Genomic DNA, 22627 nt, shown 5'->3' with positions numbered 1-22627 from the left:
AAAGTAGCCTAAGGCTTCTTTCACACTTGCGTCGGTACGGGGCGGTCGCAATGCGTCGGCCCGATGTACCGACGCACGTTGTGAAAATTGTGCACAACGTGGGCAGCGGATGCAGTTTTTCAACGCATCCGCTGCCCAGTCTATGTCCTGGGGAGGAGGGGGCAGAGTTACGGCCACGCATCCGCGGAAATGGCGGACGCGACGTACAAAAAAAAGGTTACATTGAACTTTTTTTGTGACGACGGGGGCTAAAGTTATGGTTAGGGTTGGGGCTAAAGTTAGGGTTGGGGCTAAAGTTAGGGTTAGAGTTGGGATTAGGGTTAGGGTTTGGATTAGGGTTGGGATTAGTGTTACGTTTGGGATTAGGGTTGGGATTAGGGTTAGGGTTGGGATTAGGGTTAGGGGTGTGTTGGATTTAGGGTTTTGATTAGGGTTATGGTTAGGGTTGAGATTAGGGCTGTTTTGGGGTTAGGGTTGTGATTATCGTTAGGGTTGTGATTAGGATTATGGATCGGGTTGAGATTAGGGTTAGGGCTGTGTTGGGGTTAGGGTTGGAGTTAGAATTGGGGGGTTTCCACTGTTTAGGTACATCAGGGGGTCTCCAAACACGACAGCCAATTTTGCGCTAAAAAAGTCAAATGGTACTCCCTCCCTTCTGAGCTCTGCCGTGCGCCCAAACAGTGGTTTACCCCCACATATGGGGCATCAGCGTACTCGGGATAAATTGGACAACAACTTTTGGGGTCCAATTTCTCCTGTTACCCTTGTGAAAATAAAAACTTGGGGGCTAAAAATCTTTTTTGTTGGAAAAAAATATATTTTTTTATTTTCACTACTCTGCATTATAAATTTCTGTGAAGCACTTGAGCTTTCAAAGTTCTCACCACATATCTAGATAAGTTCCTTAGGGGGTCTAGTTTCCAAAATTTGGTCACTTGTGGGGGTTTCTACTGTTTAGGTACATTAGGGGTCTGCAAACGCAACATAATGCCCGCAGACAATTCTATCAAAGTCTGCATTGCAAAATGGCGCTCCTTCCCTTCCGAGCTCTGCCGTGCGCCCAAACAGTGGTTTACCCCCACATATGGGGTACCAGCATACTCAGGACAAATTGGACAACAACTTTTGGGGTCCAATTTCTCTTGTTACCCTTGTGAAAATAAAAATTTGGGGGCTAAAAAAATCTTTTTTGTGGGAAAAAAAATATTTTTTATTTTCACTACTCTGCATTATAAACTTCTGTGAAGCACTTGGGCATTCAAAGTTCTCACCACATATCTAGATAAGTTCCTTGGGGGGTCTATTTTCCAAAATGGGGTCACTTGTTGGGGGTTTCTACTGTTTAGGTACATTAGGGGTCTGCAAAGGCAACATAACGCCCGCAGACAATTCTATCAAAGTCTGCATTCCAAAATGGCACTCCTTCCCTTCCGAGCTCTGCCATGCGCCCAAACAGTGGTTTACCCCCACATATGGGGTACCAGCATACTCAGGACAAATTGGACAACAACTTTTGGGGTCCAATTTCTCTTGTTACCCTTGTGAAAATAAAAACTTGGGGGCTAAAAAATCTTTATTGTTAAAAAATATATATTTTTTATTTTCACGACTCTGCATTATAAACTTCTGTGATGCACTTGGGCATTCAAAGTTCTCACTACACATCTAGATAAGTTCCATGGGGGGTCTAGTTTCCAAAATGGGGTCACTTTTGGGGGGTTTCTGCTGTTTAGGCACATCAGGGGCTCTCCAAACGCGACATGGCGTCCGATCTCAATTCCAGTCAATTTTGCATTGAAAAGTCAAATGGCGCTCCTTTGCTTCCGAGCTCAGCCATGCGCCCAAACAGTGGTTTACCCCCACATATGGGGTGTCGGCGTACTCAAGACAAATTGTACAACAGCTTCTGGGGTCCATTTTCTCCTGTTACCCTTGGTAAAATAAAAATTTGGAGGCAAAAAGATCATTTTTGTAGAAAAAATGCGATTTTTTTATTTTCACGGCTCTACGTTATAAACTTCTGTGAAGCACCTGGGGGTTTAAAGTGCTCACCACACATCTAGATAAGTTCCTTAAGGGGTCTAGTTTCCAAAATGGTGTCATATGTGGGGGGTCTCTACTGTTTAGGCACATCAGCGGCTCTCCAAACGTGACATGGCGTCCGATCTCAATTCCAGCCAATTCTACATTGAAAAAGTAAAACGACACTCCTTCTCTTCCAAGCTCTGCGGTGCGCCCAAACAGTGGTTTACCCCCATATATGGGGTATCGACGTACTCAGGAGAAATTGCACAACAACTTTTGTGGTCTAATTTCTCCTGTTACCCTTGTGAAAATAAAAATTTGGGGGCAAAAAGATCATTTTTGTAGAAAAAATGAGATTTTTTATTTTCACGGCTCTACGTTATAAACTTCTGTGAAGCACTTGGGGGTTCAAAGTGCTCACCACACATCTAGATAAGTTCCTTGGGGGGTCTAGTTTCCAAAATGGTATCACTTGTGGGGGGTTTCCACTGTTTAGGCACATCAGGGACTCTCCAAACGCGACATGGCATCCGATCTCAATTCCAGCCAATTCTGCATTGAAAAAGTCAAACGGTGCTCCTTCACTTCCAAGCTCTGCGGTGCGCCCAAACAGTGGTTTACCTCCACATATGGGGTATCGACGTACTCAGGAGAAATTGCACAACAACTTTTGTGGTCTAATTTCTCCTGTTACCCTTGTGAAAATAAAAATTTTGGGGCAAAAAGATCATTTTTGTAGAAAAAATGAGATTTTTTATTTTCACGGCTCTACGTTATAAACTTCTGTGAAGCACTTGGGGGTTCAAAGTGCTCACCACACATCTAGATAAGTTCCTTGGGGGGTCTAGTTTCCAAAATGGTATCACTTGTGGGGGGTTTCCACTGTTTAGGCACATCAGGGACTCTCCAAACGCGACATGGCATCCGATCTCAATTCCAGCCAATTCTGCATTGAAAAAGTCAAACGGTGCTCCTTCACTTCCAAGCTCTGCGGTGCGCCCAAACAGTGGTTTACCTCCACATATGGGGTATCGACGTACTCAGGAGAAATTGCACAACAACTTTTGTGGTCTAATTTCTCCTGTTACCCTTGTGAAAATAAAAATTTTGGGGCAAAAAGATCATTTTTGTAGAAAAAATGAGATTTTTTATTTTCACGGCTCTACGTTATAAACTTCTGTGAAGCACTTGGGGGTTCAAAGTGCTCACCACACATCTAGATAAGTTCCTTGGGGGGTCTAGTTTCCAAAATGGTATCACTTGTGGGGGGTTTCCACTGTTTAGGCACATCAGGGACTCTCCAAACGCGACATGGCATCCGATCTCAATTCCAGCCAATTCTGCATTGAAAAAGTCAAACGGTGCTCCTTCACTTCTAAGCTCTGCGGTGCGCCCAAACAGTGGTTTACCTCCACATATGGGGTATCGACGTACTCAGGAGAAATTGCACAACAACTTTTGTGGTCTAATTTCTCCTGTTACCCTTGTGAAAATAAAAATTTTGGGGCGAAAAAATCATTTTTGTGAAAACAAATGCGATTTTTTATTTTCACGGCTCTACGTTATAAACTTCTGTGAAGCACTTGGGGGTTCAAAGTGCTCACCACACATCTAGATAAGTTCCTTGGGGGGTCTAGTTTCCAAAATGGTATCACTTGTGGGGGGTTTCCACTGTTTAGGCACATCAGGGACTCTCCAAACGCGACATGGCATCCGATCTCAATTCCAGCCAATTCTGCATTGAAAAAGTCAAACGGTGCTCCTTCACTTCTAAGCTCTGCGGTGCGCCCAAACAGTGGTTTACCTCCACATATGGGGTATCGACGTACTCAGGAGAAATTGCACAACAACTTTTGTGGTCTAATTTCTCCTGTTACCCTTGTGAAAATAAGAATTTGTGGGCGAAAAAATCATTTTTGTGAAAACAAATGCGATTTTTTATTTTCACGGCTCTACGTTATAAACTTCTGTGAAGCACTTGGGGGTTCAAAGTGCTCACCACACATCTAGATAAGTTCCTTGGGGGGTCTAGTTTCCAAAATGGTGTCACTTGTGGGGGGTTTCCACTGTTTAGGCACATTAGGGGCTCTCCAAACGCGACATGGCGTCCGATCTCAATTCCAGCCAATTCTGCATTGAAACAGTCAAACGGTGCTCCTTCACTTCCAAGCTCTGCGGTGCGCCCAAACAGTGGTTTACCTCCACATATGGGGTATCGGCGTACTCAGGAAAAATTGCACAACAAAATTTGTGGTTAAATTTCTGTTTTTACACTTGTGAAAATTAAAAAAAATGGTTCTGAAGTAAAATGTTTGCAAAAAAAAGTAAAATGTTATTTTTTTTCTTCCACATTGTTTTTGTTCCTGTGAAGTACGTAAAGGGTTAATAAACTTCTTGAATGTGGTTTTGAGCAGCTTGAGGGGTGCAGTTTTTAGAATGGTGTCACACTTGGTTATTTTCTATCATATAGACCCCTCAAAATCACTTCAAAGGTGATGTGGTCCCTAAAAAAAACATGGTGTTGTAAAAATGAGAAATTGCTGGTCAACTTTTAACCCTTATAACTCCCTAACAAAAAAAAAAATTGTTTCCAAAATTGTGCTGATGTAAAGTAGACATGTGAGAAATGTTATTTATTAACTATTTTTTGTGACATATCTCTCTGATTTAAGGGCATAAAAATACAAAGTTTGAAAATTGCAAAATTTTAAAAATTTTCGCCATATTTCCATTTTTTTCATAAATAATCGCAAGTAATATCGAAGAAATGTTACCACTAACTTGAAGTACAACATGTCACGAAAAAACAATCTCAGAATCAGCGGGATCCGATAAAGCATTCCAGAGTTATAACCTCATAAAGTGACACTGGTCAGAATTGTAAAAATTGGCTCGGTCATTAAGTACCAAATTGGCTCTGTCACTAAGGGGTTAATATCTGCCGTCAGTCACTGGCTTTACCATTCTGGCGGAGAAAATTGCGCGGGAGCCCACGCCAATTTTTTCCGCCATTTAACCCTTTATTTGCGCAGCTACAGCGCCCACATTTTGCACATACACACTACCAACATTAGTAGTGTGGAATATGCAAAAAAAAAGGGGATATGAGATGGTTTACTGTATGTAAACCATGTCTCATATCCTGTCGGGTTTGGGAAGGAGAAATGAGAAGCCGGCAATTGAATTACCGGCTTTTCACAGATATCGCGCTGTAGTAAATATAAATACAGAATATATATATATATATATATATATATATATATATATATATATATATATATATATATGTGTGTCTCAATGACATATATATATATATATATATATATATATATATATATATATATATATATATATATATATATATATATATATATATATATACACATACTGTATATATGTTTTCCCGAACATTTGAGCACATAAATCCATTAGATGTCGGTTTTGCAAGCCTGCGAGAAAATATCACAGTACGGATGCCATATGGATTACATACGGAGGATGCCATGCGCAAAATACGCTGACACACCCTGCCTACGGATCACTATTTTGGGAACAGTTCTCCGTATTACGGCCGTATTACGGCCGTAAAATACGGACCGTATTGTCTTACGCCGAGTGTGACGCCGGCCTTAGACAATTATATATATAGATGAAAGAATAGATAAATGTTTGTGCAAAAAAATTGGAAATTTTGTTCTATAAAATTGCAATATTTAAATACTAATATTTTTCATTTACTAAGTATTTTTCTGTGTGCCCGGACCTGCACAGAGGCCCAATCTTATGCAGGGTTCTTTTATGGGTAATCACCACAGGAGACTTTTTCCCTATATCTATATCTAGAGGAAAGTAGGTTTAATTATATCCACAGATGACAATTCTTTACTGCCACAGGATGTTGTATTGGTTGTTGTATTGGTTGATTCACTGCAAAAGTTCAAGAAGGGCCTGAATGATTTTATCTAAAAATATAACATTACAGTTTATGGGCATTAGACTCTGTTATGGCACATTGATACAAGGAACTAATCACTTTGCCGTATGTGGGGTCGGAATTTTTCCTCTAATATGGAGAAATGAATTGCCTCAAGGGGTTCTTGCCTTCTTCTAGATCAAAATGGTTAGTCCATCAATTTCAACCTATAATTAGTGTTGAGCATTCCGATACCGCAAGTGTCGGGTATCGGCCGATATTTGCGGTATCGGAATTCCGATACCGAGTTTCGATATTTTTGTGATATCGGAAATCGGAATCGGAAGTTCCCAGTGTATGGTTCCCAGGGTCTGGAGGAGAGGAGACTCTCCTTCAGGCCCTGGGATCCATATTCATGTAAAAAATAAAGAATAAAAATAAAAAATATGGATATACTCACCTGTTGTGAAATTGGATTCTGGGCTCCCCCGGTGGCCACTTGTGGAATTGTACTTGTGTGCATCATCCCCTCTGTTCACCTGCTCCTATCAGGATGTGGGAGTCGCTATATAACCTTGCTCCTCTGTCAGTTTCATGCCGGTCAACAATGTAATCAGAAGCCTTTCTGTGCATGTTCCTGCTACTAGACAACTCCCAGCTAAGTTGGACTTTTGTCCTTGTGTTTTTGCATTTTGTTCCTGTTCACAGCTGCTGTTTCGTTACTGTGTCTGGAAAGCTCTTGTGAGCGGAAATTGCCACTCTGGTGTTATGAGTTAATGCTAGAGTCTTAAAGTAATTTCTGGATGGTGTTTTGATAGGGTTTTCTGCTGACCATGAAAGTGCCCTTTCTGTCTTCTTGCTATCTAGTAAGCGGACCTCGATTTTTGCTAAACCTATTTTCATACTACGTTTGTCATTTCATCTAAAATCACCGCCAATATATGTGGGGGCCTCTGTCTGCCTTTTGGGAAAATTTCTCTAGAGGTGAGCCAGGACTGTCTTTTCCTCTGCTAGGATTAGGTAGTTCTCCGGCTGGCGCTGGGCATCTAGGGATAAAAAAACGTAGGCATGCTACCCGGCCACTTCTAGTTGTGCGGCAGGTTTAGTTCATGGTCAGTATAGTTTCCATCTTCCAAGAGCTAGTTCTCATATATGCTGGGCTATGTTCTCTCGCCATTGAGAATCATGACAGTTTGACCGGCCCAAAAAAAAAGGGTTAAATTACTGGCTGAGAAAGGAGAGAAAAAAGAAGTCTGCTACAATTTTTTTTTTTTTTTTTTTTCCTCTAGTTCTGAGTGTGCTCTTAATTGAATCACTTGCTAGTCTGCCTATACTGCAGCCTTCCTCTCTTTCTCTCCTTCTTATCCTTGAATGGCTCTGTGTTCACCTGTTTCAAATGGATCTTCAGAGTGTAGCTACAGGTTTGAATAATCTCGCCACAAAGGTACAAAATTTGCAAGATTTTGTTGTTCATGCACCTATGTCTGAGCCTAGAATTCCTTTGCCTGAATTCTTCTCGGGGAATAGATCTCACTTTCAAAATTTTAAAAATAATTGCAAATTGTTTTTGTCCCTGAAGTCTCGCTCTGCCGGAGACCCTGCACAGCAGGTCAGGATTGTAATTTCCTTGCTCCGGGGCGACCCTCAAGACTGGGCTTTTGCATTGGCACCAGGGGATCCTGCGTTGCTCAATGTGGATGCGTTTTTTCTGGCCTTGGGGTTGCTTTATGAGGAACCTCATTTAGAGCTTCAGGCGGAAAAGGCCTTGATGTCCTTGTCTCAGGGGCAAGATGAAGCTGAAATATACTGCCAAAAATTCCGCAAATGGTCTGTGCTTACTCAGTGGAATGAGTGCGCCCTGGCGGCGATTTTCAGAGAAGGTCTCTCTGATGCCATTAAGGATGTTATGGTGGGGTTCCCTGTGCCTGCGAGTCTGAATGAGTCCATGACGATGGCTATTCAGATCGATAGGCGTCTGCGGGAGCGCAAACCTGTGCACCATTTGGCGGTGTCTACTGAGAAAACGCCAGAAAATATGCAATGTGATAGAATTCTGTCCAGAAGCGAGCGGCAGAATTTTAGACGAAAAAATGGGTTGTGCTTCTATTGTGGTGATTCAACTCATGTTATATCAGCATGCTTTAAGCGTACTAAGAAGCCTGACAAGTCTGTTTCAATTAGCACTTTACAGTCTAAGTTTATTCTATCTGTGACCCTGATTTGCTCTTTGTCATCTATTACCGCGGACGCCTATGTCGACTCTGGCGCTGCTTTGAGTCTTATGGATTGGTCCTTTGCCAAACGCTGTGGGTATGATTTGGAGCCATTGGAGGCTCCGATACCTCTGAAAGGGATTGACTCCACCCCATTGGCTAGTAATAAACCACAATACTGGACACAAGTGACTATGCGTGTTAATCCGGATCACCAGGAGGTTATTCGCTTTCTGGTGCTGTATAATCTACATGATGTTTTGGTGCTGGGATTGCCATGGCTGCAATCTCATAACCCAGTCCTCGACTGGAGAGCTATGTCTGTGTTAAGCTGGGGATGTAAAGGAACTCATGGGGACGTACCTTTGGTTTCCATTTCATCATCTATTCCCTCTGAGATTCCTGAATTCTTGTCTGACTTTCGTGACGTTTTTGAAGAACCCAAGGTTGGTTCACTACCTCCGCACCGGGAGTGCGATTGTGCCATAGACTTGATCCCGGGTAGTAAATACCCTAAGGGTCGTTTATTTAATCTGTCTGTGCCTGAACACGCGGCTATGCGAGAATATATAAAGGAGTCCTTGGAAAAGGGACATATTCGTCCTTCGTCATCTCCCTTAGGAGCCGGTTTTTTCTTTGTGTCTAAGAAAGACGGCTCTTTGAGGCCGTGTATTGATTATCGACTTTTGAATAAAATCACGGTTAAATATCAATATCCGTTACCACTGCTTACTGATTTGTTTGCTCGTATAAAGGGGGCCAAGTGGTTCTCTAAGATTGATCTCCGTGGGGCGTATAATTTGGTGCGAATCAAGCAGGGGGATGAGTGGAAAACCGCATTTAATACGCCCGAGGGCCATTTTGAGTATTTGGTGATGCCTTTTGGTCTTTCAAATGCCCCTTCAGTCTTCCAGTCCTTTATGCATGACATTTTCCGCGATTATTTGGACAAATTTATGATTGTGTATCTGGATGATATTCTGATTTTTTCGGATGACTGGGACTCTCATGTCCAGCAGGTCAGGAGGGTTTTTCAGGTTTTGCGGTCTAATTCCTTGTGTGTGAAGGGTTCTAAGTGTGTTTTTGGGGTTCAAAAGATTTCCTTCTTGGGATACATTTTTTCCCCCTCTTCCATCGAGATGGATCCTGTCAAGGTTCAGGCTATTGGTGATTGGACGCAACCCTCTTCTCTTAAGAGTCTTCAGAAATTTTTGGGCTTTGCTAACTTTTATCGTCGATTTATTGCTGGTTTTTCTGATGTTGTAAAACCATTGACTGATTTGACTAAGAAGGGTGCTGATGTTGCTGATTGGTCCCCTGATGCTGTGGAGGCCTTTCGGGAGCTCAAGCGCCGCTTTTCTTCCGCCCCAGTGTTGCGTCAGCCTGATGTTGCTCTTCCTTTTCAGGTTGAGGTCGACGCTTCTGAAATCGGAGCTGGGGCGGTGTTGTCGCAGAGAAGTTCCGACTGCTCCGTGATGAGACCTTGTGCTTTTTTTTCCCGTAAATTTTCGCCCGCCGAGCGGAATTATGATATTGGGAATCGGGAGCTTTTGGTCATGAAGTGGGCTTTTGAGGAGTGGCGTCACTGGCTTGAGGGGGCCAGACATCAGGTGGTGGTATTGACTGACCACAAAAATTTAATTTACCTTGAGTCTGCCAGGCGCCTGAATCCTAGACAGGCGCGCTGGTCGTTGTTTTTCTCTCGGTTTAATTTTGCGGTGTCTTACCTACCGGGTTCTAAGAATGTTAAGGCGGATGCCCTTTCTAGGAGTTTTGAGCCTGACTCCCCTGGTAATTCTGAGCCCACAGGTATCCTTAAAGATGGAGTGATATTGTCTGCCGTTTCTCCAGACCTGCGGCGGGCCTTGCAGGAGTTTCAGGCGGATAGACCTGATCGTTGCCCACCTGGTAGACTGTTTGTTCCTGATGATTGGACCAGTAGAGTCATCTCTGAGGTTCATTCTTCTGCGTTGGCAGGTCATCCTGGAATCTTTGGTACCAGGGATTTGGTGGCAAGGTCCTTCTGGTGGCCTTCCCTGTCACGAGATGTGCGAGGCTTTGTGCAGTCTTGTGACGTTTGTGCTCGGGCCAAGCCTTGTTGTTCTCGGGCTAGTGGATTGTTGTTACCCTTGCCTATCCCGAAGAGGCCTTGGACGCACATCTCGATGGATTTTATTTCGGATCTGCCTGTTTCTCAGAAGATGTCTGTCATCTGGGTGGTGTGTGACCGTTTCTCTAAGATGGTCCATCTGGTTCCCTTGCCTAAGTTGCCTTCTTCTTCCGAGTTGGTTCCTCTGTTTTTTCAAAATGTTGTTCGTTTGCATGGTATTCCGGAGAATATCGTTTCTGACAGAGGGACCCAATTCGTGTCTAGATTTTGGCGGGCATTCTGTGCTAGGATGGGCATAGATTTGTCTTTTTCGTCTGCTTTCCATCCTCAGACTAATGGCCAGACCGAGCGGACTAATCAGACCTTGGAGACATATTTGAGGTGTTTTGTGTCTGCGGATCAGGATGATTGGGTTGCTTTTTTGCCTTTGGCGGAGTTCGCCCTCAATAATCGGGCCAGCTCTGCCACCTTGGTGTCCCCGTTTTTCTGTAATTCGGGGTTTCATCCTCGATTTTCCTCCGGTCAAGTGGAATCTTCGGATTGTCCTGGAGTGGATGCTGTGGTGGAGAGGTTGCATCAGATTTGGGGGCAGGTGGTGGACAATTTGAAGTTGTCCCAGGAGAAGACTCAGCTTTTTGCCAACCGCCGTCGTCGTGTTGGTCCTCGGCTTTGTGTTGGGGACTTGGTGTGGTTGTCTTCTCGTTTTGTCCCTATGAGGGTTTCTTCTCCTAAGTTTAAGCCTCGGTTCATCGGCCCGTACAAGATATTGGAGATTCTTAACCCTGTGTCCTTCCGTTTGGACCTCCCTGCATCCTTTTCGATTCATAATGTTTTTCATCGGTCATTGTTGCGCAGGTATGAGGTACCGGCTGTGCCTTCCGTTGAGCCTCCTGCTCCGGTGTTGGTTGAGGGTGAGTTGGAGTACGTTGTGGAAAAGATCTTGGACTCTCGTGTTTCCAGACGGAAACTCCAGTATCTGGTCAAATGGAAGGGATACGGTCAGGAGGATAATTCTTGGGTCACTGCCTCTGATGTTCATGCCTCCGATCTTGTCCGTGCCTTTCATAGGGCTCATCCTGATCGCCCTGGTGGTTCTGGTGAGGGTTCGGTGCCCCCTCCTTGAGGGGGGGGTACTGTTGTGAAATTGGATTCTGGGCTCCCCCGGTGGCCACTTGTGGAATTGTACTTGTGTGCATCATCCCCTCTGTTCACCTGCTCCTATCAGGATGTGGGAGTCGCTATATAACCTTGCTCCTCTGTCAGTTTCATGCCGGTCAACAATGTAATCAGAAGCCTTTCTGTGCATGTTCCTGCACAACTCCCAGCTAAGTTGGACTTTTGTCCTTGTGTTTTTGCATTTTGTTCCTGTTCACAGCTGCTGTTTCGTTACTGTGTCTGGAAAGCTCTTGTGTGCGGAAATTGCCACTCTGGTGTTATGAGTTAATGCTAGAGTCTTAAAGTAATTTCTGGATGGTGTTTTGATAGGGTTTTCTGCTGACCATGAAAGTGCCCTTTCTGTCTTCTTGCTATCTAGTAAGCGGACCTCGATTTTTGCTAAACCTATTTTCATACTACGTTTGTCATTTCATCTAAAATCACCGCCAATATATGTGGGGGCCTCTGTCTGCCTTTTGGGAAAATTTCTCTAGAGGTGAGCCAGGACTGTCTTTTCCTCTGCTAGGATTAGGTAGTTCTCCGGCTGGCGCTGGGCATCTAGGGATAAAAAAACGTAGGCATGCTACCCGGCCACTTCTAGTTGTGCGGCAGGTTTAGTTCATGGTCAGTATAGTTTCCATCTTCCAAGAGCTAGTTCTCATATATGCTGGGCTATGTTCTCTCGCCATTGAGAATCATGACACTCACCCCTCCGGTGGAGCCTGGACCTTAGAAGTGTAACCGTCAGCCTCCGTTCCTAAGAATGCAGTGAGTTTAGGACCTGCGATGACGTCGCGGCTTGTGATTGGTTGCGTGAGCGGTCACATGAGCGGTCACGCGACCAATCACAAGCCGCGAAGTCATCGAAGGTCCTTTACTAAGCATTCTTAGGAACGGAGGCAGACGCTTGGACCGGTGAGAGCCAGGGGCCGTCCGAGGGGTGAGTATATCAATATTTTTTATTTTTATTCTTTATTTTATACATGAATATGGATCCCAGGGCCTGAAGGAGAGTTTCCTCTAATTCAGACCCTGGGAACCATTTCGATATTTTGTGTCCCATTGATATGCATTGGTATCGGGTATCGGTATCGGCGATATCCAATACTTTTTGGGTATCGACCGATCCAATCCGATACCTTTGCATATCGGAAGGTATCGCTCAACACTACCTATAATCTATATCTACCATCCACATTAAAAAATATAAAACTGAGGTATGTGTGTTTATGAAAATGCTCCCCAGTCAGATGAGACCTAGATCTCAAACTGTGTTTTTCAAACTGCAACTTATCCCGACTCCTGACCAGGGCAGGCTGCAGTTTGAATTATATGACAGGGGCCGTCATCAAATTCTTGGAGAACCCCTTTAAATTGGTTTAAGTCAGTTCACTCAGGTCCAAGGATTTTATTCATGATCAAAATCATAATTTTAAATAATATAAATTGATACGGACATTGGAAAAAATAAACTAGTATCCTTTATCAATCCAGTAACCTTAAAGGGAACAGGATTAATTCTGTAAAATAAAGAGAAGAAATTTGGGCTTATATGTGTGTGTAATTACAACCTTTCAGATTTTTGGGTGGGGCAATGGTTTCCCTTTCGCAGTGCCTTCCTCCTCATTGATGAAAACCCTTGTGATGATTGGCTATTTCTAAACAATTTGGGGTATATATTGAGCCTATGCTGCACATGTACTAACAGAAGAGAGAAAATCATACAAGACAATGGAGCTAAGGGTCGTGCTGCTGTGGTCACTTAGCTGTTCCCTCTGCCGGACGCTACCAGTACAGGTAAATCAGGATCCTAAACTGTCATTTTCTCTAACAAGAAAGAGTAGATAGACCTGTACTCATTGCTCTCACCACTTTCTCAACATATATTTATCTCTTTTTTTCCTTGCAGGTAAAAGAAGTTAAACCCAATGGTAAGTTCTGGTTTACATTGTTTTAATAGCATTTCCTTCCTCTCCTTTTTCTTTCATTCATTTTTTTATTCCTTTGTCATTAATAGCATTATCCTCATGTTCATTAGTCACCCAAACAGTTTTATGTTTCTCTATCTCTTTCTTCCCTGCTGTTAGAAAAATAGCTTGCAATTTGTTACCATCTTTTCAGTTAGCCATTAAAAGGTATCAACCACTGAGGACTCTCAATTCTAAATATTTTTCTATCTACTGGCTAACACGGTACCAAGATATATATCTTTCCTTTTCCCTGCTGTTACACATTTATTGCCAGCTTTCTCTGCTACTTCCTGACTCTACTTTATAAACCACATAAAATCTTTCTTAGCCCCTGTAACATTTATTTTCATTCGCTGGTAGTGTTGAGCATTCCGATGCTGCAAGTATCGGGTATCGGCCGATACTTGCTGTATCGGAATTCCGATACCGGGATTCCGATACCGGGATTCCGATACTCTTGTGGTATCGGGTATCGGGTATCGCAACAACATTAATGTTAAAATGTGTAAAAGAGAGAATTAAAATAAAAAATATCGCTATACTCACCTGTCCGACGCAGCCGGGACTTCAGCGAGGGAACCGGCAGCGTTGTTTGTTTAAAATTCGCGCTATTACTTGGTTACGTGAATTCCCGGCTTGTGATTGGTCAGGTCGGCCACGTTGCCGGGACGCGGACCAATCACAGCAAGCCGTGACGAAATTACGTCACGGCTTGCTGTGATTGGTCCGCGTCCCGGCAATATGGCCGCCCTGACCAATCACAAGCCGTGACGTCACGGGAGGCTGGACACGCGCCCATTTTAAAATGAGCGCGTCCAGCCTCCCGGCTTGTGATTGGTTGACCGCGGCGCAACCAATCACAAGCCGTGACGTCACGGGAGGCTGGACACGCGCCCATTTTAAAATGAGCGCGTCCAGCCTCCCGGCTTGTGATTGGTTGACCGCGGCGCAACCAATCACAAGCCGTGACGTCACGGGAGGCTGGACACGCGCCCATTTTAAAATGAGCGCGTCCAGCCTCCCGGCTTGTGATTGGTTGACCGCGGCGCAACCAATCACAAGCCGTGACGTCACGGGAGGCTGGACACGCGCCCATTTTAAAATGAGCGCGTGTCCAGCCTCCCGTGACGTCACGGCTTGTGATTGGTCAGGGCGGCCATATTGCCGGGACGCGGACCAATCACAGCAAGCCGTGACGTAATTTCGTCACGGCTTGCTGTGATTGGTCCGCGTCCCGGCAACATGGCCGACCTGACCAATCACAAGCCGGGAATTCACGTAACCAAGTAATAGCGCAAATTTTAAACAAACAACGCTGCCGGTTCCCTCGCTGAGGTCCCGGCTGCGTCGGACAGGTGAGTATAGCGATATTTTTTATTTTAATTCTTTCTTTTACACATTTATATGGTTCCCAGGGCCTGAAGGAGAGTTTCCTCTCCTTCAGACCCTGGGAACCATCAGGAATACCGTCCGATACATGAGTCCCATTGACTTGTATTGGTATCGGGTATCGGTATCGGATTGGATCCGATACTTTGCCGGTATCGGCCGATACTTTCCGATACCGATACTTTCAAGTATCGGACGGTATCGCTCAACACTATTCGCTGGTCATTTTATTTTTGATCCTTTTCTTTTTTCCATGCCTATGATTTCCACAGTCAGTAATAACATTATTCTCATGTCCATGTTGTTTTCTGTCTTTCTGTAATTGAGTATAATAAGTTTGACTCTACAAATTACTTGCAAGTATTCTCTGCTTCTTCTTGACTCTAAAAAACAAATTAAAGAATTCTCATACCCAAACCCCTTTCTTGTCTATGTTGACTTCTTTTTGTTTATTTTTTTTTCCAATCCAATGCTGTTTTACTACTTCTTCCATCCTTATCTGCACTAGCTTTGTAAAAACCTAAGATAGAAACTAAATGAATGAATACCCTTTAGTAAGTAAATAAATAGTAATAGTGTATATCTATATATTAGGATATTTAGTTAATATTGTGTTGATAAAAAAAAAACTTAAAAGAAATACCACCACCACCACAAGGTGTACCTCAATCAGGATGGTACCTAACTCCTGTAGTTCAAGTAGATAAGGGCATTGTAGGACCTGGGTCTGACTGTTTAGACACGTGCCCATTGAAAGCTATATGAATAAAATAGCACAAAAAAGGGGAGCCATGCCCCTGTCAGTACAAAGTGCAAAAATAAACCAAGGACTAAAATAATGAAGTCAGAGCATATGTTGGTACAAGTCAAATGCATTGATGCACATTCACACAGTGGGCATTTAACAAGCAGTACCTACATGTAAATAGTAATAGTACATGTAAATAACATGGAGTACTAGGTTAACATTGTGTTGATTAAAAAAAATACACAAAAGTCTTCCAACCACAACAAGGCATACCCAATCAGGAAGCTCTGCTGTTAAAAATTTACTGTCAGCTTTCTCTGCTTCTATCTGACTCTACTCTAAAAACCAAATGAAATATTTCTTAGACCCATTTTCATTTCTTTTCTCCTTTTGATCGTTCCTTTGTTTACTTTCTTTTTTCAAGAACTATGATCTCCGTAGTCAGTGATATTATCTTCATGTCATCCTTGTTACAATTTTTCCATCCTTGTCTGTACTACATCATTACCACCTTTTTCTGTCTTCCTGTCTCTACTCTAAAAAGCCGCATAACATTTTTTTAACCCAGTTCCATTTATTTCATTTTTATTCATGCTTTTTTTTCCCACACATGATTTCAGTTATATTTTTTCTCATATTCCTTAGGATATTTTCTTTTTCCCCACCCTATAATTATCTTTCAAAATGTATTGACAGCCTTAGCTGCTATCTTCAGACTCTACTTTTAAAAATTACATACCGTATATAAAAACAGTGATTTATTATAATTACATTATTAAATTATTATTTGAACCATAATGAAAATAATAATAATAATACTTTAATAATTGGATAATTAATATGTTAAAATTGTATATACATGTAACAGCTACTCAGTAATTTTGATCAGTGTAGGTCCATGTCCTGAGAGTTCAGTGATGACTAAAAGGGAACCTGTCATGTACAAAAAATGCTATTAACCTGCAGATATGGGGTTAATCTGGAAGGTAAAAACATTCTGACACTGTGCGACTGCCTCAGTGAGAGTTCCGCTGCCTGGAAGAAATTTACTTTATTCCTCCCAGCAGCCTCTGACTTTGTCATAGGGGTGCAGTTGGCATGGTTTCAGTCACCGCTCTGTGTGTAGAGAGCAGCTGTAACCTCGCCCTCTGCACTGACTGACAGCTGACTCAACATTAGAGCCGGCTGACAACATGCGTTAGAACTGATTGTCAGAATGGGGCTGTCAGTGTGGCAGCTGCAGTATGTCAGAACGCTATTATGAACCCCATATTTGCAGGCAAAAAGGGTTGCCTGGGACATTTTCCATTGTTGGCCTATCTTTAGTAGCCATGGCCATGTACTGCTTGTCCACCCGCTATTGCATTGATGAGTCTATGGAGCTGTACAGCTCTTAACCAAGCAGTTCTGCCCAGCGCCGAAACCGGGTATAGTTGATCGGCGGGGGTGCTGTGTGTTGCAAAGTCTTGGGTATACTAATAGATCATAAACTAAACATGAGTCAACAGTGTGATGCAGCAGCAAAAAAAGGCAAATGCAATTCTGGGATGTATTAACAGAAGCATACAGTCTAGATCACTCAAAGTCAGTATTGCCCTCTACTCCTCTTTGGTCAGACCTCATTTAGAATACTGTGTCCAGTTTTAGGCACCACATTTTAAAAAAGACAAACTAGAACAAATTCAGAGAAGAGCGACCAGAATGGTGACCGGCCTGCAAACCATGTCCTATGAGGAACGGTTACAGAATATGGGAATGTTTAGCTTGCAAAAAAGAAGACTGAGAGGATACTTAATATCTGTCTACAAATATCTCAAGGGCTGTCACATTGTAGAAGGATCGTCTTTATTCTTATTTGCACAAGGAAAGACTAGAAGCAATGGGATGAAACTGAAAGGGAGGAGACACATTAGATATTAGAAAAAAACTTTTTGACAGTGAGGGTGATCAATGAGTGGAACAGGCGGCCACGAGAGGTGGATAGTAGTTCTTCCATGGAAGTCTCAAGCAGAGGCTGGACAGACATCTGTCTGGGATGATTTAGTTAATCCTGCTTTGAGCAGGGGGTTGGACAAGATGACCCAGAGGTCCCTTCCAACTCTACCATTCTATCTATTCTATGATTCACAACACCTATTGATACCCGCTTAGTAAAGCCATGAAGCAACCAATGATACAGCACCAAAAACCAACTTCACATGAGGCCAAGAGATAAAACAAACAACTTTCTTAACCACAGTACAATAAATAACAATCAAAGTCTGGGTGGCCTCCTAGAGCACAAGAACAAGGAGGGCAAACCAACAGACACTCTATGGGCATAAATACCAAAATGCAGACAGTAGTATATTTATATAATTAATCATACCACTAGTGGTCATGTGCAAATGAACAATTGGTACATAATGTCAAGCATAAAAAGTATACAAGTGGATAGAAAAAGGTAATGGTATAGTTACCAAGAAGAGCGCTGCTGGAAGCCCACCAACACCCGACGCGCGTCCCCAGACGAAGCATTTCAGTGCGAAGCGCGCGTCGGGTTTTGGTGGGCTTCCAGCAGCGCTCTTCTTGGTAACTATACCATTACCTTTTTGTATCCACTTGTATATTTTTTATGCTTGACATTATGTACCAATTGTTCATTTGCACATGACCACTAGTGTTATGATTAATTATATAAATATACTACTGTCTGCATTTTGGTATTTATGCCCATAGAGTGTCTGTTGGTTTGCCCTCCTTGTTCTTGTGCTCTAGGAGGCCACCCAGACTTTGATTGTTATTTATTGTACTGTGGTTAAGAAAGTTGTTTGTTTTATCTCTTGGCCTCATGTGAAGTTGGTTTTTGGAGCTGTATTCTATGATTCAATCAGACATTGATAAATGCTGAAGTCCCAGACAACCCATATAACCTGCAAAAATGTTGAGACTTTTCCAAGCTTTTGCACCAGAAACTGACGTAAAAGCTGTGATGAATCCGCCCCTTTTTGTTCTTTTTACATGACTTTACATTGGTGAAATTCACCATACGTGAACTGAAAAGAACAGGACACATTTTTGTTGATGATGCTGTAATTTAGTTCACTATTTTGATCTATTTGGCCTGTAGAACCTAATCTTTTGAGCACAATTATTTTTATGTAACTTGTAACTTTTTTTCTCTACCCTTCAGTTAATAACCCAGCTCCTGTTGACGATAAAAGAACGCTGTACGAAATACTTAAGGAAGCCAACAAAAGTAAGATTGGTGCACCATCTAATAGTAAAGTTACTGATTTTTATTAATTAATGCCTTTATTGCATGTGCTTTTTGGGATGATTAGCAGTTTTGAATGACAACATTCGTTTTACTATATAAATTTTCTGTAAACTGTTATTTGGGTTCTGCTTTTACAATGTTCACTGTGCAGTAAAAATAACTTGGCAGAATAATTTTTCAGCTCATCATGATAATTACAGTGATACCAAATGTGTTAATTTTTTTTGTTATTTTAGTGGTGGGAAAAAAACCTGAAATTTGTTTAAAAGATATATATTCTTCTGTGACTATTCTCTGAGACTTCTTAACTTCTTTATTTTTCCATCTATGTGGCTATGAGAGGGTTTGTTTTTTTGTACTCTACATTTACATTTTCATTGATATGATTTTTATAATTTTGCTTTGCATTTTTTGGAGGGGAAGTGCCATCACTGAAAAAAATGCAATATTGACATTTCAATTTTTTCTTTTTAGTGTTCAGTGTATAGTTTCAATAATTTTATATTTGGATAGATTAGACTTTTTGGGATGTGATGATACCAAATACAAATTTTATTTTTAGTTTTAATTTTTAGTTCCTACCAGGGGACTTGAACCTGTTATTTGATACCAGCACAGCCCCTGTCTATCCACAGTATCCTGACCTTCTGCACACCTTCTATGCATAGTATGACTGTTTAATCGCAGCTTGCTCCAGTGGCTGTAGTTATAGACAGATGCCGGTTATGTAACACTGCCAGCATCTACCTGGCATTAAGTGGGCTCAGCTTCGGAGACTGATTCATACATCCCTTATTGATCTATGATGATAATTTATGTCATAGGTCATTAAAAGGAATCTCTCAGCAAGATTTCACCTCCCCAAAATACAGAGTGGGCCATTTATATGGATACACCTAAATAAAATGGGAATGGTTGGTGATATAAACTTCCTGTTTGCGGCACATTAGTATATGGGAGGGGGAAACTTTTCAAGATGGGTGGTGACCATGGCGGCCATATTGAAGTCAGCCATTTTGGATCCAACTTTATTTTTTTCAATGGGCAGAGGGTCAAAGTGACACATCAAACGTATTGAGAATTTCACAAGAAAAACAATGGTGTTCTTGGTTTTAATGTAACTTTGGTCATTCATGAGTTATTTACAAGTTTATGACCACTTATAAAATGTGTTCAAAGTGCTGCCCATTGTGCACCACCACATTATGGGTGTCAGGTCCGAGCATTCCTACATGAGCAGTTGCCTGGAAAGTGGATTGGTTATCGTGGGCCAGTTGAATGGCCACCAAGGTCTCCCAGTCTGACCCCCTTAGACTTTTATCTTTGGGGTCATCTGAAGGCAATTGTCTATGCTGTGAAGATAAGAGATGTGTAGCATCTGAAGCAATGGATACTGGAAGCCTGTGCTAGCATTTCTTCTGCGGTGTTGCTATCAGTGTGTCAAGAGTGGGAGAAGAAGGTTGCATGGACAATCCAACACAATGGGCAGCACTTTGAGCACATTTTATAAGTGGTCATAAACTTGTAAATAACTCATATAAGAATAAAGATAAGTTAAAACCAAGCACACCATTGTTTTTCTCATGAAATTCTCAATAAGTTTGATGTGTCACATGACCCTCTTCCCATTGAAAAAATAAAATTGGATCCAAAATGGCTGACTTCAAAATGGCCACCGTGGTCACCAACCATCAAGTTTTCCTCTTCCCATAAACTAATGTGAAACAAACAGGAAGTTGATATCACCAAGCATTCCCATTTTATTTAGGTGTATCTATCAATATAAATGTCCCACTCTGTATTTACGTTCCCGAGGCTCTTTCAAAGAGAAATCCATGGATACCTTTATATGGCCAGTCCGTGCCTCTGTTACTGAGATCTGTGTTTGAGTTGATATGCAAATGGCAATGTTAGATTCAATGCCTTCTCCTCCTGTTTGACTAACAGCTCCTTTGCCTGAAGTCACACAACATAGAGGCTGTCAGTCAAGCAGGAGTAGGCAGCGCTGGGTGGGGAATAGAGCTGGAGTGACAGAGGCTTCAGATCTACTATAGCTCTTCAGCACCATTTGCATATCAGTAGAAAAGCCTATTTCTATGTAATGGATGGATGGACTGGCCATGTAAAGGTATTGCTGGGCTTATCTTTGAAAGAACATATAAGATTGCTGGGTGAAATCCTCCTGCTGACTGATTCCCTTTAAGCAGGTAATGTAAGATTAAGATTTTTGTGACTTTTTTCTACCATCATAAAATTGAAGCTTCATGGTTAAATATAGCCTCTCAGTAATTATTTTTCCTTCCCTCAGACGTCGACTTTCTTCTTAAGGAAGAAGACATCAAAGTTAAATTCTCACGGAACGTAGTATCATGTCCATCATGCCTGTGGAAAAAATCTGCAGATGGAATAGTGAGAGTCCCTTACAGCATCTCTTCTTTATTCTGTGAGTTTTTTACATTCCATTCGTTATCTGAGGTACTCGTATCTAGAGAATTTTTGCAAATATTTTAGACCTGAAAAATGTGACTCTGGTCTTCTGTTTCCAGTGGACTACGAAGGATCAATGATCACTTTGGGCATGAAGGAATTTGAGGTGATGACCTGTGTACAGTTTGTTGGCAGAACCACAGAACAAGATTATATCAGTATAGAGCCCGACGGAGGGTATGATATTCCATTATTTCAGCATTTGTTGGTTTGGTCATATTTCATATTAAGTGACATGTACTTACCATTGTGGAGGAATCCGTCCAATATGTGTGGAAAGGTAGTGAAGCTGGAAACAACACCAGTCTTAATGAATCAGCCCCTAGGCCTCTTAATTCTGGGTAGCAAAGCCCAGCAACATGGTGGGGGGGGCAATTTGATCTATTTCAAGTGGCCTCTTCTCATCTTTGTGTGTATGCCACCAACTTTATCCATTTTATTATTGATTTTTAAAAGCAATCTTTAACCACTTCCCAACCTTGGATGTACCCAGTACATTTTTCTTAGCTGTTTCTTACCGACCTTACACATACTGAGTATGTCCAGGCAATTTTGCAAGCACATCCGCTGTGTGTGTGCAGTCGCCACCAGGTGTCAGCTGACACCCAGCAATAAGTGCAAGGGCAGTGCCCGCACCGCTCCCGGCACTGTAACCCCTAACATGCTAGCGATCACAGCATTTAAAAGCAGGCAGAAGGAGGACTGGAGCTCCCTCTGCCCTCCAATCAGCACCCCCGCAAAGTTATAGCGGGGGTCCGATCATTGCTATGGTGAAAATGTTAAAAGGAAAATTTGGAAAAATACTTTTTTAAAACATCAGAAAATAATTTAAAAAAATATAAATAAATTGTACTGATCAATTTCTATTTTTATGTAAAAAAAAAAAAATTGTGCATATGTTTGATAGACGCACTGACGAACTGCCACATAAAACTATCCCACTAGTTAACCCCTTCAGTGAACACAAAAAATAAAAAACTAGGGAAATAACATTCTTTTTCATCATATCACCGAACAAAAAGTAGAATAAGACACGATCAAAAAGACCAATGTAAATAAAAATGGTATATGTGAAAACACCATCATGTCCTGCAAAAAACAATCCACCACATATCTCCATGAGTGGAAAAATAAAAAAGTTATAGCTCTCAGAATACAGTAATACAAAAAAATTATTTGTTTTTACAAACTAATTTTTACTGTGTAAAAGCGCGCCAAGATAAAAATAAATGATATAAATGTAGTATCGCTGTAATCGTACTGATCCGAAGAATAAAGCTGCTTTATCAATTTTACAACATGTGGAACAGCATTAAAAAAAAATTCAGAAAACGATTCCTGAATTGCTGGTTTTTGTT

Source organism: Ranitomeya variabilis, chromosome 2 (genome assembly GCF_051348905.1).
Source record: "Ranitomeya variabilis isolate aRanVar5 chromosome 2, aRanVar5.hap1, whole genome shotgun sequence".
Taxonomy (NCBI): Eukaryota; Metazoa; Chordata; class Amphibia; order Anura; family Dendrobatidae; genus Ranitomeya; species Ranitomeya variabilis.
Note: the sequence above shows the minus strand (reverse complement) of the source record.